We start from the raw sequence: 16316 nt of genomic DNA on the forward strand, positions 1-16316 counted from the left end.
CAGGTCAAAGTCCCTACAAGGCAAGTAGTCCTGAGCGGGGAGACACAAGCTCATGGGGAATTCACTGAACACACCAGCCCTTATGCAGAAACCACCGACACATTCTCACACACTCAGGAGCCCCTGACACCAGAGGCATCCCGGAGGGAGCAGGGACTGATAATACAGCCAACTCTCATGACTTTATCTTGAGTCTTACAATGATCAATGTTTATTTTAAAGTTCCTGAAGTTATAGTCTCATAGACTTAACAATAATTGTCCTGGGAGATGATGCATAGTGGATTATCCACTATTTCCCCAAGTCTGTTCTAGTGATCTGCATTTCCTTCTGTGTTCTTCATCTTTCCCAGACCAGTTCTGACTTCTATCGTACTGAGGCATGTACTGCCCAAATGGACCTTCTTAGCTGATCAGTCACTATGTCTGCATGCACGGTCTGTTCCTCTCATTGTTAACTGCAGTGTCCGTGTTTATGACATCTATAGATTTCACCAACTGAAATCACACCACTTCCTTCAGACTGAGTGAATGTACTGGGTTACACTGGCTCAAGTGCAGTCACCATAGGTTGCCTCACACAGTTCTTCTGTTGGATGAGCATCTGACATTTACAGCCACTCTTTAATATCCATCATTTCATCCACTTGATATAGACTTTGGCCATTTCACCTACTATATATGTATTTTTTTTACCAATTTGTCACACTCAAGTCTACAAGTGATTGTTTCTGGGTATGAGAGCATGATAATGCACCAGCATGTTTATTTCAACCAGCAATGAATCACATCTGTTTGAGCCAGGATGCAAATAGCATTATTTACATCCACCACAAAGATGGGTAGCCAGTTACCTTTATGAGGTTACAGTCTCATCAACTTGAAAACTGTTAGAGGAAAAGGAGTTCTATCAACTTTGTTAGCCTGTCAACTGGCATTAACTACATTGCCCTCCTTTTCTAGTTGTTTCCCATATCTGCTCCATGATGTCTGGCCTATGTCTGTGTATGATTATGTGGGAAACATAGCTTATATTTGAGATAAAATAAATATTTAGTCTTTAAAGTTTCAACACAAAACCTAAAACCCCAAAAGCTAATGAAAAAACTCAAAGTTTATAATTTGGTAATCTCATGGCTTTTAAGATGTTTTTGTGAATTTCTGGAGCCTGTTTCCATGAGTAGTGGGGTTGGTCAGCAGTGTCTTTTGCCCCAGCAAGACAATTTGGGGAAGGTCTCCTGGATATCCTCTGCACTGTCTGAGGTGGCTCCCAGCCTGTGAAGCAAAGACAACGCTGAGCAACAATACTTAAGTATAAACACTTTAAACATATGTGCATGTAAAGTTTGCAGAATAAGACAGAAGAACACATTGCAGGAGAGAAAAGGAACAGCAGTCATTCAGTTCCTCTAGCCTTCACCACCATCATCAGCCCCAAGCAATGATCTTCTCAGGCTCTACAAGAAAACCCCTTCTTGCCCATGTCTGCTTGCTAGATAAGTTCTAGTGTGTGCAAATGCATGCACTAATGAATTTAAAAAAAAAAAAAAAAAAAAAAAAAACTTTTTGCTGATTACCAAGGGGAAGAATTATGCATTAACGGAAAGAAACCAAAAGCCAGTGCTGGAGTGCAGTGATGAGCCAGGAATTCACATGAGCATTCCCTGCGTTCACATTTGTATGTAGGGCAGTCAAAGTTACACAGCTCATGCCCTAGGGAGTCACTGTACAGCATAATTAGGGTTAGGAAGACTGAAATATATTTGACTGATTCTCACTGTGTGAAAATATTAACTCCCCTAGTTAAATCATCAGTTTCAGAGCATGAAATTTCTAACACTGGATATTCTAGTGCTGCAGACAAAACCTCTGAAGAAACAAGGAGGGAGTCTTTTCTGAGGAGGATCGCACTCATGGGAATGAAGTACACAGCAGAACCTGGATTGCTGGACTCTCCTACTGAGTTAAATGTGGTCAGTTCCTATTTCAACAAACTTCATAGTCTCCAAAAGTAGCAGCAACAGGAAGTTAATCTGTGTATTTCTTACCACCCCAACTCTGAACAAGCCTAGAGCTCTCCTACGGTATGTGCGGTACACAGACAGGACAGGACAGGATTAACATAATTTAAAGACATGCAGAAGATGAGAAGACAAAAGGAGTCAAAAAGAAAGGGTACAAGCTTTCCACATTTTCTGAGACACAGAACATTCAAAGTCAACCTCAAAGCATCCAACGCTCAGCCCAGCCATTAGCTTGGGGAATTCCTGTAACATGACACTTTCTCCTTGAAAGAAAGCACACACCCTCTAGTAACCCACAAAGAGATTGGATGAAATAAATGTAGACATCTATATAATATTTACACACATGAGAAAAGTAGTCTGAGTTTCCTTTTAGCTCCGTTAACCAAAAAAGGGCTGTCTTGCTCCTAGGTTTTTCTGGTATTCTTCCTGGGATGCTTTAGAAATCTATCCAATAGAGAAGCTGTTCAGTGCTAACAGCAGAGGGCCAGGCTTCAGAAGCCAAACAAAACAGCCAGAGTACAGACTTCTGCCACTGAGAGAATTCTACAATTCAGCCTTCTCTCATCTGAATTGCTTTTAAACAAAATCCTACAGGATATTAAAACTAGCTCAGGCTGATTGCCTCCAGTCCAAAACAAAAATCTGAGAAATTCTGATAGAAACATCTGTACATCTAAAAACTTATATAGCTACAAAGCTGCAGCTTTATATGGAGACACAGGGGACATTCATTTATCTTCCCAAATGCCACCCCATCTTCCATTAATTTCTCTTTAGGCTAGGACACTGCAATATGTGTATTTTCTTGCTTGCTATTCTATTACAAAATCGAGAATCAAAAAACTGTCTCCAGTTACTATTCTTCTCCTACATCAAAGAGATCTGAAAAAATCTCGCCTAATTTTTTGACACTAAATTTGAAAACCAAAACAAAATTGACTGAGGTGAAGTCTTTATGAAGTGAAATGTGTATGTGAGATTTCCTGTTGAGACTTAAAGTTAGAAATGGAAAAGAGATAGGTCTGGTTCCTGTCAAAAGCAAAACTTTCAAGCTATCTTACTTTCCAGCTGTTTGGGATTGCAAAATAATAGCTAAGTACTGTAAATGAAGCAGAGAAAATTGCGTTTGTGGCCACATGCAATGCTTATAGAGAAATGCAAACACAAAGGGAAGAAATATAGGAAGTGTGTACAGGAAATGTTTGCTTAAAATAGTTTTCTACTTCTTCTTTTCTTGCAGAATTTGGTTATTGCTGTGTTCTGTATGTTTCCTCAAGCAAGAGGTCTCTGTGCATTTACAGACTACGCTGACCCCAATGATCAGAAAGCCCAGCAGTGGGAAACAAGGGGACAGCAGGACATGCATAAGACTGTCCATGCGGATATCAAGGGAAATGGAGGACACACCTCTGCCTATCTGCAGAGGAAAAGATAAAGAAATGGTCATTACTAGACAGCCACATGAAATACATCTTTCCATTCTGTCAGCAGAAGCAAGGTAGACCAGTCCCAAACAACTGACCCATTTTGTTCCTAATTGGCCATGTATTGCAATTTTTTTTTTGTCTCCACTTAGTGCTTTGAAGGTGTGTAAACCCATAGGAAACATCAACAACTCAATATTGTTCTTACCCAAAACTGTGTATTTTGATGTCATTAAGTTTCTATTACTGTTTATGACCTTCTTTTCTTGTGTTTAGATAAATGTTTGAAAATAAGAGTCTTATGTGAAAAAAAAAACTTTTTTTCTCTATGTTTTCTAGTTCTGCCTGGTCTGACCTGGATTAGCAATCAGCACCCTTCAACCATATTTTGCACAGAAAACACAGTGTTCCTGCACATGATCAATTACTCTTGAATTTCCTAGTCTTTTGCAATATACAGCCTCCAGAAATTTACTTCAAGCTCTTTCAGAACAGTTATAATAGATCCCGCCATGGAAATCCAATCTAGTCAAGAACATTAGGACATTTGGAGGGATTGACTGATATTTTAAAGCGTGTCCTTAAAATGAGTCTTGCAATCACTATGCAAGGAATTTGAGGAGCTTTACAATGCAGGGGATCTTCATGTCCATAAGGCAAGAACAGACATACAGAGACATTATAGAGGAATAATCTGACCATGGAAATGAGTGTAATAACCTCGTTTACCTTGTTATCAAGGAAATCAACAAGTGCTATTAGCACTCCAGTACTCCTCACTGTGTATGGGACTTGGTGCTTCTTGATGTTAAACTGGGCCTAAAATGCCACTAAGGCACTGATTGTTTACATACCATTCTGGGAAAATGAAATTACACTTTATTAAATACAAAATTATTCACAATTAGATGGCAAAGCAAATTAGAAAGCAGTAAGCATGTGATCAGTCTCTCTGCTGGATACATACCATGCAAGTGCTGCAGAGCCTGAAGCTACTAGTCCCTTGTGCCTGGTCGGCACACATGAAGGACAGTGCTCCCTGAGTGAATGGCTCCTCCACTTCTCACTGTCTGCACTGTGGCAGCCCTGCAGTACAGAAATGTCCCCAGCACAGAGTTCAGCGCTCAGAAGTCAGGCTCGTTTCAGCTCTTTCAGTGTCCTGCTGTGGTGCCCTGACCTCCAGCATCACCCAGATGAGGGAATGGTCTGATTTCTTTTTCATGGCTGGAGTACTGAGACCCAGTTAGGCATGGGAGGTCTCCGACATGCAGGTGTGATGGCACTTCAGAGAGCAGATCTCGTTGCCTTTAGCTGCCTCAACATGTACAATGGTCTTCCACAGATCAGGAAACAGACGCTAGAGAGGAAGGAACACATAGGGCATTTCCTTCTGTTTAAAATGAGTTTCCTAGCAGTACAGCATAATGCTGGACATGGACAAGGACAGAACCCATTTCTGTGGTAATATATTGAAATTACCATTGCCATGAAACCACCTCTTTCTTCCTGTGCTCCTTGTCCTGGCTGTCATGTGCATTAAGAGAAAGACTTTGTGGGTCTTTTGGAATGCTGAGACATCAACCTTTTGACTCAAATTCCAGACAGGTTTCTTTGTAGAAACTGAGAATTTCAAACCATGAAGGCTGCCACGAGAGGTCTTTTCCTTCTTTCACCTTCAGCACAGCCCCTCCTTTCACGGTTGATCTTCCTGTAGAAAAGGTATCCCACATCTGAACTTCTAGACCTGTGTACCCTTCCCCAGACCCACTACCAGAGAGGGCTTTATTTTCAGACAAATATAGTCTTGATGCTAGTGTACCATGACAGTTAATGCAGCCTTTGCAAAATTTTTCCCAATAAAGTATTCCTAATTAGCACTCCTTAACTGCTATCTATCATTTACACTAAACCAAAGAGGAACTATACCACAAAAGAAGATGCAGTAACATGGTCAGACACATTAACATGGTGGAACTACAGAGATCTGTGGCTATCTCTTAGCAATTGGGTGCTTAACTTCGAAACTCTAACAACTTTTTACACACTTTTTTGCTATAATGCATGCACACATTGAGGTTTCATCAGCCTTATATTAGATTTTGATATCTTTCATCCATCAGAGTGGATGGAAGGAACTCTGACAGAAGCCTTGCTAGTGCTAATGGGCAGTATGACTTCTCAAGCCATCTCTGCTTTGAAAAAATCAGCAGTACTATGTGTACTATTCACTCATCATCCCAGTCAGAAAGGTTTTGATCAAGAGGATCTAGTTTAACCACTTTCTTGTGTTGCCTTTAAATTCTAAACTTTCTGCTTCATTTTCACTATTGCTATTACAGCAATAGTAGGCTTCCCTAGAGATGCCGCTTCCAAGGAGGAGAGAGGATCCAACATTAAGAATTTATGCCTACTCAGAAATAAAAAGGGGTCTAGGAAGGAAACACTATCTCTCCATCAGCAGAAGAAACATAGCACAGATATCAGCACAAAATCACAATGAAGATTTGTAGTAAAAAAAGATTTGTACCCCCAGAGTTTCCCTAATCACTTTATTCCAAGACTACTCTTTCATTGCTTGTTCTCCATCTAGAACAAATGCTTTAGATAAGTCTTCTTTTTCCCTCAAAAAGTGAATTTGCTATGCATGATTTAATAATGATTTTGTAAAACAGATTTGAACTGCAATCCTGTAAGAACCCCTTCTTCACATGCTTTGGATTCTCATGTGCTTCTACCTATCACCTTTTATGCTAACGTGTGCAAACTTTCCAACATATATGAAGAGCTCAGCTGAAGACTCTGCAGAAGACTCTGCAGAGATCAGCCTGGCCCTGAGACACTGCTCTGATTAGTTTGATTGCCTAGAGGTTTCCATTAGCCTAAAGGGAGCAGGGCACAGCAGTGCTTTTCTTCCTCCCTAAATAGCAGTTTGATCTTGATAGAACCAAAATAATTAGGTTGGAAGTAAGTGTTAGTCAAAAAAAAACATTATTTTATTTTGGAAAAGCAAAAATTGGAAAGTTCATTAAATGATATAGGAACAGATAAAATTCCCTCTCTTTTTTTTCATGTAAACACTGTCTTCAAAAGGAATGACTTTCCTCCCGCACAAGGAAGCATGTGTTTTTATTTGGATGGCTGTGGATAGCGCAACTGTGGATTGCACTCTATTTTGTGAAGCAGAAAAAAAAATCTGGTCTCTTGCTTTTTGAAAAGTATTTGCAAGTGGCACAAAATGTCATAAAGAGACTCATGAGATCTAAAAACTTCGCTTTGATGAACGGAACGTAAAAAGATTATTGAATGATATTGGTACTGGCAGCGCTCATGGCTTTATTGAAGTCCCATTATACTTCATGATTTTTTTTCTGAAATCCCTGATGCCAAATTGTGTAAAGATAAAGGTCACAGCTTTCATTACAAAGAAGAAATAAATGTCTCCCTAATTACTGTAGAGGGGAAGAAAGGAAGAAAACTTATCTCCAGCTGTTTTTAATGGTATGTAAAATGTAATTGAAAGACCTTGTAGCTTTATATCTTCTTTTTAAGACAACCTGTCACTGTTTTGAAAACGCTGTTCCTGATTTTAAACAGGCCGTGGTTAGCAATGCTGTTCCCCATTAAAGCTTCAAGTGCACAAAGCCAACAGCAAAACAGAAAACTTTGGGAAAATATCCAGCTTTCCCCCAGCAGGTGCCCTGAGAAGCTGCAATTCTTGTTTAAGAGTCATGTGGCATAATGTTGGAACAATACAACTTGATTTTGGGACGCTACTCAGGGGCTGATCTGACTCAACCTTTCTCTCTCCTGCAGAGTAAGCCAGGTGCACCAGGAAATACAAATCATGTGCAGCCTTCTCTGTGGGATAGAGAGGCTGAGGACCATAGTATTGAAGTTGCTGCTTGTCATTCATGAGTATCACCCACAGGATTCTCAAACTTGGGCTATGTCCAGAGTCGGGAAATGCAACTTGGTTACCTTCTGCATCCCATTTACCGCAGGCAGACTTAAGTACTTCAGTGCACCTTGTATTTGGCTTTTCCTTAATCTTTCCCAGAGGAGCATACAGAAACTATTACTATATCCTTTTGGAGAACACTTCTTACCTTTAACTCTTACACTGGCAGTGTCAGGGTTCTTTTGAGTGAGCCACGCTAGCTTTGCCAGCTCAAAATCCTCATTGTTCACACCCAGCGGCCTTTTCACATTGGCGAAGTTCAGAAATTAGGAAGTTACACCATTGCTCATACGCATGTGCTGCCCACATTGCAAGAAGTTGCAAAACACAATTGCACTGTTCACGTGTGAACACTGCAAGTGGGGTTCTGGTCTTACATGCTGTTTGTGCGCTCTTCTGCTCATTGTTTCTAAGACCTATAGCACCGGGGAATACGATACCACGAGTTTGTAATTTTCAGACTTTAAACACAGTATTTCCTTGGGTTGGTGACCAAACTAATTTTTATGACATGTCATTTCAGCAAGGACATTGCTTTATTTTGCAGAAGGGTTTCCCATAGATAATGGTTGTTAGTTGGCTGAGTTGGAATCTGACAGGATTAAGGAAATCTAAACTGACAGCTGGTTTTGTGCAAGGAAGCATAACGTAGCTGTTGTTACAAGAGGCAATGTGGGATGTTTGTGCTCAAATGCATGACAAGAGGGTTTGCTCTTAGCTATATCTGTAAGTGCAGCTTAGCAGTTAGAGCAGCACATCAGGGATAAATGCCTGATGGAGCAAACTGCATGTGACTTTTCCATTGTATATAGTTTGCAGTTATAAATATGATTCATTTAGTTTATAGTTCATTATAGTTGTCAGGAACAGATGTTTGAATTCTGGTCAAAATATGAAGGAGTCATATTGCAAATCATGTTAAAGAGAAGCCAGGTCAGCAAATGTGATAGTCCATAGCAGAGGATCAGATTACCTCCCCAGTTAACAATCAAGCTTGTATGTAGGTCGTCACGGCTGATAGAGAAGTGTGTTGCATAGGAAACAGCACCTCAGATGCTCACGTTTCATGCCACAGCTCCTAGATTTTATTTTCTGATCAAACTTCCCAGCAACTGATACATAGGCTTTTAAAAACTATTTTTGTCAGGTTTGGCACATCTTTTACACTACTGCAGCTCTGAATGCTCCAAAGTAATATTTCATTTCCCCTAGCACTGATGAGGATGGACCTGAAACCAGGATTTACAAAGCACTCAGTACAATGCAGTAATATTTTGGTGAGACATTTAAGGCTGAGGTATAAACATTCTTGCCTGGGACAGATGTTTAACAGTATTGGCTAAAATAAAAATGGAAGAAGGGTGAGGAAGAGACGAAAGTAGAGATACATGATTTGGCATAAAATGTTGTTCTGTAGACCAGGGTAGAGGGCAGAAGCAGCAACAGGTACCCCTCTGTCCATGAATGCTTTGAAGCTGCAGTGTACCTTACACTTGCTCATGCAGTGGAGGACACAGCTACGTGACTGGGTGAGCAAGTCTGAAGAAAGGCATCCAGAGCAATCAAGGCAGAGTGAAGCTCATGCAGGCTTTCAGAGTGCAACATGGGCTTCTGCAGCTTCCTGACCCCAGGGCAGACTGCACTCAAAATGAAGTCGTTCCTAAGCATGGAGAGTCCAGCACACTATGCTGGGCCTGTGCAAAAAAAAAAACTGAAAGCCGTTGCCTTGAAATCTGAGATTGTTGTTCTCATGCAAATGATACAGAGAATTTTCAGTTCCAATCAGAAAGAACCCAATGTACCCCCATAAAAACAAGTCTGATCTGCCCACTGATCTGCCATCCAGTGAGACTTAATCTCAGGTCTTCTGCATTTCAACGTACAGTGGAAGCATTTCTTTCCAGGAGGGGAAAGTAGGGAAGCGTGTCCCACTTTGTCCTGCAGGCTCCCTCAGCCACGTCCTGTAGCAAGATCCTGTCTGTGGATGCAAGAGACACTTTGAATGTGAGGTTTTGGCTTTATGCTGCTGTTTGGGACAGAAATATATTTCTAATTACTTTCACTCCAGGTAACATGAATCTAAGAGTAAAGAATATTGGAATAATCAAGGAAAATAAATCCAAAAAATAAGAGGAAAACCTGTTTGATACAAGCATTTCAATAACATACAGGCCCTTCATAGCCATTTTTTCTTCCTTAGCAGTTCATGGACTCTTATTTACAATGCAATGTATTTCTTGGATTGACCTTACTGGAAAAGAAGTCCTGGTCTCTTTCTGTTGAAACATTCTCCTTCCAAACTACAGTTCTTCTATGGAAAAACAACTTATTCACCACAATTAGTCAGCATTTGACCACAGTTAATACAGCTGTTTTACACACATACACACACACACACACACACACACACACACACAAAGCCACTTCACTTGGTTTTTTTTCAGCTATTTCACACACACACACACACAAAAAAAAAAAAAAAAAAAAATTAAAGCCACTTCACTTGTGTTTTTTTTGTACTAATTTTGATGGTAAAGCGTGCATGGATTTCTAGTGCATTAACACATTCTCTTTTCACTGAACTGAGGGACAAAACAGCAGCTCTCTGACCTTAATGTCAATTCTTAACGCAGAAAATGTGCTATGAGCTTATTTAAAATATACAATTACTGGATAAATGTAACAAAACTTGTTATTTTCAAAACAAAATCCTACTTTGACAACTAGGTCTTCCTGTGAAGTATTTTTGACCATGGGTAGTGAAAATTGTAGATCTGTTTCTTGTTTCATAACGAAGCCAAGAGAGCATCCAGATCTGCCACAAATGTAAACAAGTGCCAGGAATTCATATAGGAGCTGGAAGGAGCCATCATCTAATTTTATTTCCTTAATAAACAAGCTGTGTGAGAACAGAGAGATCCATTTAGGGAGGGCAGCCTTTCTCTTCTGCATGGGCCTAACAGAACACATTTTAATGAGAAAATGCCAGTTCACTGGAACTGATTAACTCCAGATGTTTTCTTGCTTCCTGCTCATCGTGTTCACCTTCAGGGGCTCCCACTCAGCCTTCAGCTGGGAATGGAGATGCAGATGGGGCTCACATGGCATCCACTGGCCCATGCAGGGCACCACATTAGGCCACGGGCTCCAGCAGACACAAGTAGTTGAGCAGCTTCAGCCATGCTGGAGGTTGTCTCCACCCATTCCTGGCTGATACAGACATTTTGGAGTCTGCTTGCTTTCCTGCTGCATCCCATTATATGCTGACTAGGCACATACTTCTGATTTTACAAACATCCCCTAGTTTACATTTTCTCCAGTTTCACCTTTGAATTTGTCTCTTCACTGCATTAAGGATTCCACTGCAACCAAATGTTTTCTCCAACTGCTGTCAATTATAGATCAGGATCAAGTTCTTTCTCTCTTTTGTCTCCAGTATGCAGAAACTGTATAAGATTTTCTAAGGTTTTATTGCTGGATCTATGAAATCTTTGAATAATGTCAATCTAATTTAAGCATGTTAAATATGGAAGAAGCAGATTTATGTCAGATTAGCTAATTTAAACTTTGAAGCAAAAATCAAAATCAGCCAGAAATAGTTTAGCAAGAACTCGAAATTTAATAGGTTTGTGTATCCAAAGGACTATCTTATAACATTAGATCAGTCAGTACAAAGGTGCTCCTTACATGCTGCAAACAGTTTTCTGGAATATTGTTACAGATGTATGTCTTTTAAATGAATGCAAAATTCATGGTGTGATTGCATTCCTCTGACCTGTGCATGGCATAATTAAATGAAGTGAAACAATCTCGCCACAAAAGTGTAGAGAGTGCAAAAAGAAGAGACTGTCAATGAACAGTAAGAAGGTAGTGGGAAGGAAGACGAGAGCATTAGCATTGAATTTTTGACAAATTTAAGTAGAAAATTTGAAGTAAAATAGTGCTAATAAAGATTCTCAGTGCCATAAAAAAAAAAAAATAGGATAATTGGAGGATCAACCCTGTAGCTCTCATTCCTTCACAAACCTGAATAGAGTAGTTTCCCAAAGGTGTTATCATTACATTATTTCGTAACCTCCTGTATGACACCAAAAAAGTCACCACATCTTTCTGTTTCCATTGTCCAGCAAAATTTTGTAGGCACACCACACAGAGTCTGCCAGTATTTATGAGAGACCAATTGATGCCCCTGGACACTCTTCAATATAAATATTGAATGTATGTATGCAACATTAATCCCTCCTCAGTTCCCATAAGCCACAAAATAGCTTCTGAACAGAGAGAAGCCACATTCCCTCGTGCTATGATGTGGCAGATCTCTTGTATTCAGTGCTTCAGCTCTTCACCCAGGGTGCTAGAGAGCTGTTTGCTTCTCCCCAAAGGCAGAATTCCCATCAAGACCAACCCCATCACCTCCAGACAGGGAAGCATCCCACGCCCGGCTTAGGGCTCAGGCCGAGATAACACTAGGAGGCCCTGACCTCTTGTGGTCAATAAAGATTCCATGCCACTATTTCAGGAAAATAAATAAATAAATAAGTGAAAGGAGGAAAAGGATAAGGGTAAGTCAATTCCAGTGCATTTCTGGCTGAATTCTCATTGCCTGCCTAATATCTTCCTTCTTTCCCAGGGGAAAGAGTATTAAAACAGTTTTGTGTCTCTCTTGTGGGCCTCCAGCAGTTTATGTGATTGTATTTTCATGCATGGTGTCAACAATAGAAGATATCTGGTAAATTTCCCTGAGACTGAAATACTCCAGGGTCAGGATTATTTCAGACATGTGACTTGTAAGGAGTCATCCTGTGAGAAGTACCCCTTTCCTGTTGTACCAAGTTTTGCCAGATTTCAAGTGGCTGGCTGACCTTTTCCATGCTACTGGCCTACCTCATCCTGCACCAACTTTACTCTGTAAAGTCTCACTTTGAGAAAAACTAACTGTTTGAGTGCGTTCAAAAAGAATTGTGCTGTGCCTGAAATGTTCCATGGGATGTCTCAAACTTTCCCACATGAGAAGAGCAAGATTTGAAATTTTGCTGGAATGAGGCAGCGGTAACTTGCATGAAGGAATTGTATAGAGAGTTAGTCATGTTACTTTCTGACAAAGCTATGGACTTACCATACCAGCTCTTTGTAAATGCTTGATAGCTTGTGGCATGTCTCAGCACTATTTCTGTTGACAATTTTCCCACTATTGTACATGATGTAGCCTCAGGATAAGCAGCTTTTAATTGCGCTCTCAACTCTGGCTTCCCTGGGTAGCATCAAATCACCAAATTCTATCTTGGAAGCAGAGTGATGAAAACAGAGGGCTGGATACAGAAACTGGTAGGTGAGGAAAAAAGGATGAAGATCAGTAAAGAGCAACAACTCAGAAGAGAAGCTGGGAAGAGAATGGCATGAGGTCCTCTCCCTTCACAGTCCCCAGCTGAAGCTGGAATCAAAACTCCCCACATTCCCACAGATCACGGTCAACGAATAATTGTGTCCTGTGCAGGACGTCTATGGTCAATGCCCCTCCTTCTGAGCCTGATCTTTACCTAGCAGTTGAGGGTAAAAGATTGGCGCTAGAGATTTGGGCTGGCCAATGTACAGTCAACTGAAATATTCTATACACCACAAAAAGTCCCTGGCATTAAAGAGAGGAGTAAAAAGCAATGCTGCTGACCACTACTGCAACAGGTGATGCGGAAGAGAATGGGCAAAGGAATCAATGTTATCTACTTTGGCAGAATGGGATTGTAATGCAATGCTGAAAAATGGTATTTTTATTTTTTTCCTGTCTTTTTTTTTTTTTTTTTTTTTTTCCAGTTTGGTTTCCCAGAACCCTAGGAAATTATAGCAAGATCTACATTAAAAGAGCAGAAAGTAAACTACCCAAACACTGAGATATCCAAACATATTGGGAGAACTTAATTCTTTTAATCACCAAATCCCACCTCAGTACAAGATAAAGTCTTCAATAATTGACAAGACAGAATTTTCCCACAGCACACCTGCCCAACAGCGCTCACTCTGAGGTCACTTCAGAGACAAGGATTTTTCCTTGTCTCTCAAACCATTTCAACTAAATGTATTCCAGGTGCTCTGATTTTTGGTTCCTGGCTTGAGACTTTCAAGCCCAGTCAGAATAAATGCTGAGTATTTACAACTGTATTTACATCACTGCTGCTTAGAGCACTCTATAAAGCTTCAAGAAAGAATACTGTAAAGTAACTCAAAACTGAGCCCGGAGAGTAGAAGTCAATATTAATTTCACCTTGAATTCTGCACCTGCAGCATTCTTCCTCTTAAGACATTCATAAAAGATACATTATTTCTGCAAGTTCAGAAAAGCTATGAAGATATAAAATGACAATATATTTGTGCTCTTTCTGAGAGTGGTGATCCAGGAAAGATATCAGTTCAGCTTTATTTCTACTGAAATATATTACATATTTGAGATTAATGAAGAATAACATGTGATAAGATTTCAGTTGAGATAAATAAAGGAAAGCACAGCTTGCCCTGACCTCTCTTAGCATGAATGGTTCCATATCTGTCTGAGCAGTTCTTTTTATGTGGTAGAGGGAGTGAACCATCCAAAATATGCATGAGATGTATGTAGTGAGTTCAGAGTGGAGCAAAAGGCAGTATAAGGAAAATTGTCCATACACAAAGATCAAAGTTAACATATTGGACAAAAGAATAAAGGAAATGATCTCTATCTTCTGTTCAGCCAAGCCAATAGATTCAAGTGCACTATTGTGTCAGTACTGTTTGAATTGAAAGACTTTATTATTCAGAAGTTAATGCTCTACAGCAGTTGATAGTGGTACAATTAATTGTGCTGCTTTCCAAAGTCTATATTCTACAATACTTCTGTAAGTTACTTGTATTCTTAAATTATCCTCCAGGGATCTAAGCAAAGCAAATAAACTTAAACCAGACCATAACCTAGCTCACAAAAAAAAATTGTTTTTAGAATAAAAGTAAGCACTTTCCTCTATGGTAGTGGTATGCAGTCTGCATGAGTGTTCATGCAATGCAGCGTGCAATGTATGCTCAAGTAGCACTTCATGAAAGGCAAACACTAAAACGTGATGAGGAATTGATGATATTTTCCCCAAAACTTACAGTCAGCATGGATTTTCCTTTTGGAAAGATTCTTACATTTAGAAAAGTCTTAGGAGAACATAGAAAAATTAGAAAGCTGAGGGAGTTGGGCTTGTTTAGCTTGAAGAAGAGAATGCTCTGGGGTGACTTCATTGTGGACTTCCAGTACTTGAAGCAGAAGGGACTAGCATTTTACACAGCCTGATAATGATAGGACAAGGGGAAATGGCTGTAAACTAAAAGAGGGGAGATTTATGTTAGGTGTTAGGAAGGTATGTTTTACTCACTGTGTGGTGAGGTGCTGGCGCAGGCTGCCATATGAGGTTGTGGATGCTCCATCCCTGGAGATATTCAAGGCCAAGTTAGATGGAATCCTGGGCAGACCAATTGATAGGTTGGCAATCCTACCCATGGCAGACAGGTTGGAATTAGATGATCTTTAAGTTTCCTCTAACCTAAGCTATTCTGTGATTCTGTGAAATGTGGATTTGTTTTCATGTTGTTATAGGCATAAGTGAATATCCTGAGGATTTTGTGTTTTTCTGGTTCTGATTACAGAACAGAAGATCTAGTTTTCTATAGGGCTTAAAAGAACTTCTCTACTTACTTAAGTCCAGTTACCATGTTTGTACATACGAGTATATACACAGTTAATAGACAACTTTCACGTCTCACAAATTTAGTTAGCAAATGTTCACAGAAAGTCATAACATATTTGGTGCTGTCATGAAAAGTTTGATATGTCCTGCATGAATTCCTGCCTTCTGTTTTGAAAATGTAGCCTATACTGTCCTTCAAATACAGTAATTAGGCTCTAAATAAGGAAGCAGAATTGAGGAATTAACATCACTTAAATCATAAGGAGAGGCTGAACATAGGGTGAAGTCTTTCTAACATTTTACTCCATATGGATAACTTTTTGTGTCAGTTGAGGGCTTTGTGTGACATAATTCCCAGCAACGAAATACCCCTGAGAGAAAGTTATAATTAATCATCAACTTTCGTGTTACCACCCAGAAAGTTTTTTATTTTTTCATGATGAGGAACTTAAGGGAGAGAAAATACAGCTTGAAAAGACAATGTCCAGACAAAAGCCTTAATTTGGCTTTTGAAATTGCTCATGCTTCAAAAATTATTCTGAACATCTGGCTTCTTTGTTAATCAGAGAGAGCATATTGATCACGTTTTATTCCCTTGACTTTTGGGTAAGAAAAAATGAATGTATTGTAGTCTGCCATATGATGAGAATCCACTGTACTTGCAGGAGTTGAATATGACATCATGCTACTCATGGTATGTCTCTCTGAGTACACGTGTGATTACAACAGCAATTATTTTACTGAAGGATTTGATACCACACTTAGGAACCCCAATATCATGGCTAGCCAGGAGTGCAGCACTTGCTTAGCACTGTGATGGCCAACTTAACTCAGCCAAGAACGTAGAGGTAGGCAGGGTGTGTTACTCTGAATTAGGCCCACAAAAATTGCACGTTCTTTTCTTTAGTGATGATCAGAAGAGCCTAAAGATCAGAGGTGATCAAGATTTTAATTCCCGAGTAGTCAGCTTCTGCTCCATTCATACCTAGGTAGTCATCCCCAGTTGAACTTCCATTGATTTCCTTATATACATATTATGGTGCAGTAACAAATTTGAAGCTTCACAGAGACTTTAAGCCAGCTACCCAGGAAACAAGTGGTCTTACGATATGCAGAGAGATCAGAGGCTTCCCTCCATTCCATTAGTATGCTTCAGAGACGTTGTCATCATCACTTCTGCAATCATCGCCACAGGCAAGAAGGAGCCGAGAACTCCT

This window comes from Centrocercus urophasianus, unplaced genomic scaffold (assembly GCF_019232065.1).
Source record: "Centrocercus urophasianus isolate 14NV4802_14NV808 unplaced genomic scaffold, USGS_Curo_1.0 seq_25, whole genome shotgun sequence".
NCBI classification, from domain to species: domain Eukaryota; kingdom Metazoa; phylum Chordata; class Aves; order Galliformes; family Phasianidae; genus Centrocercus; species Centrocercus urophasianus.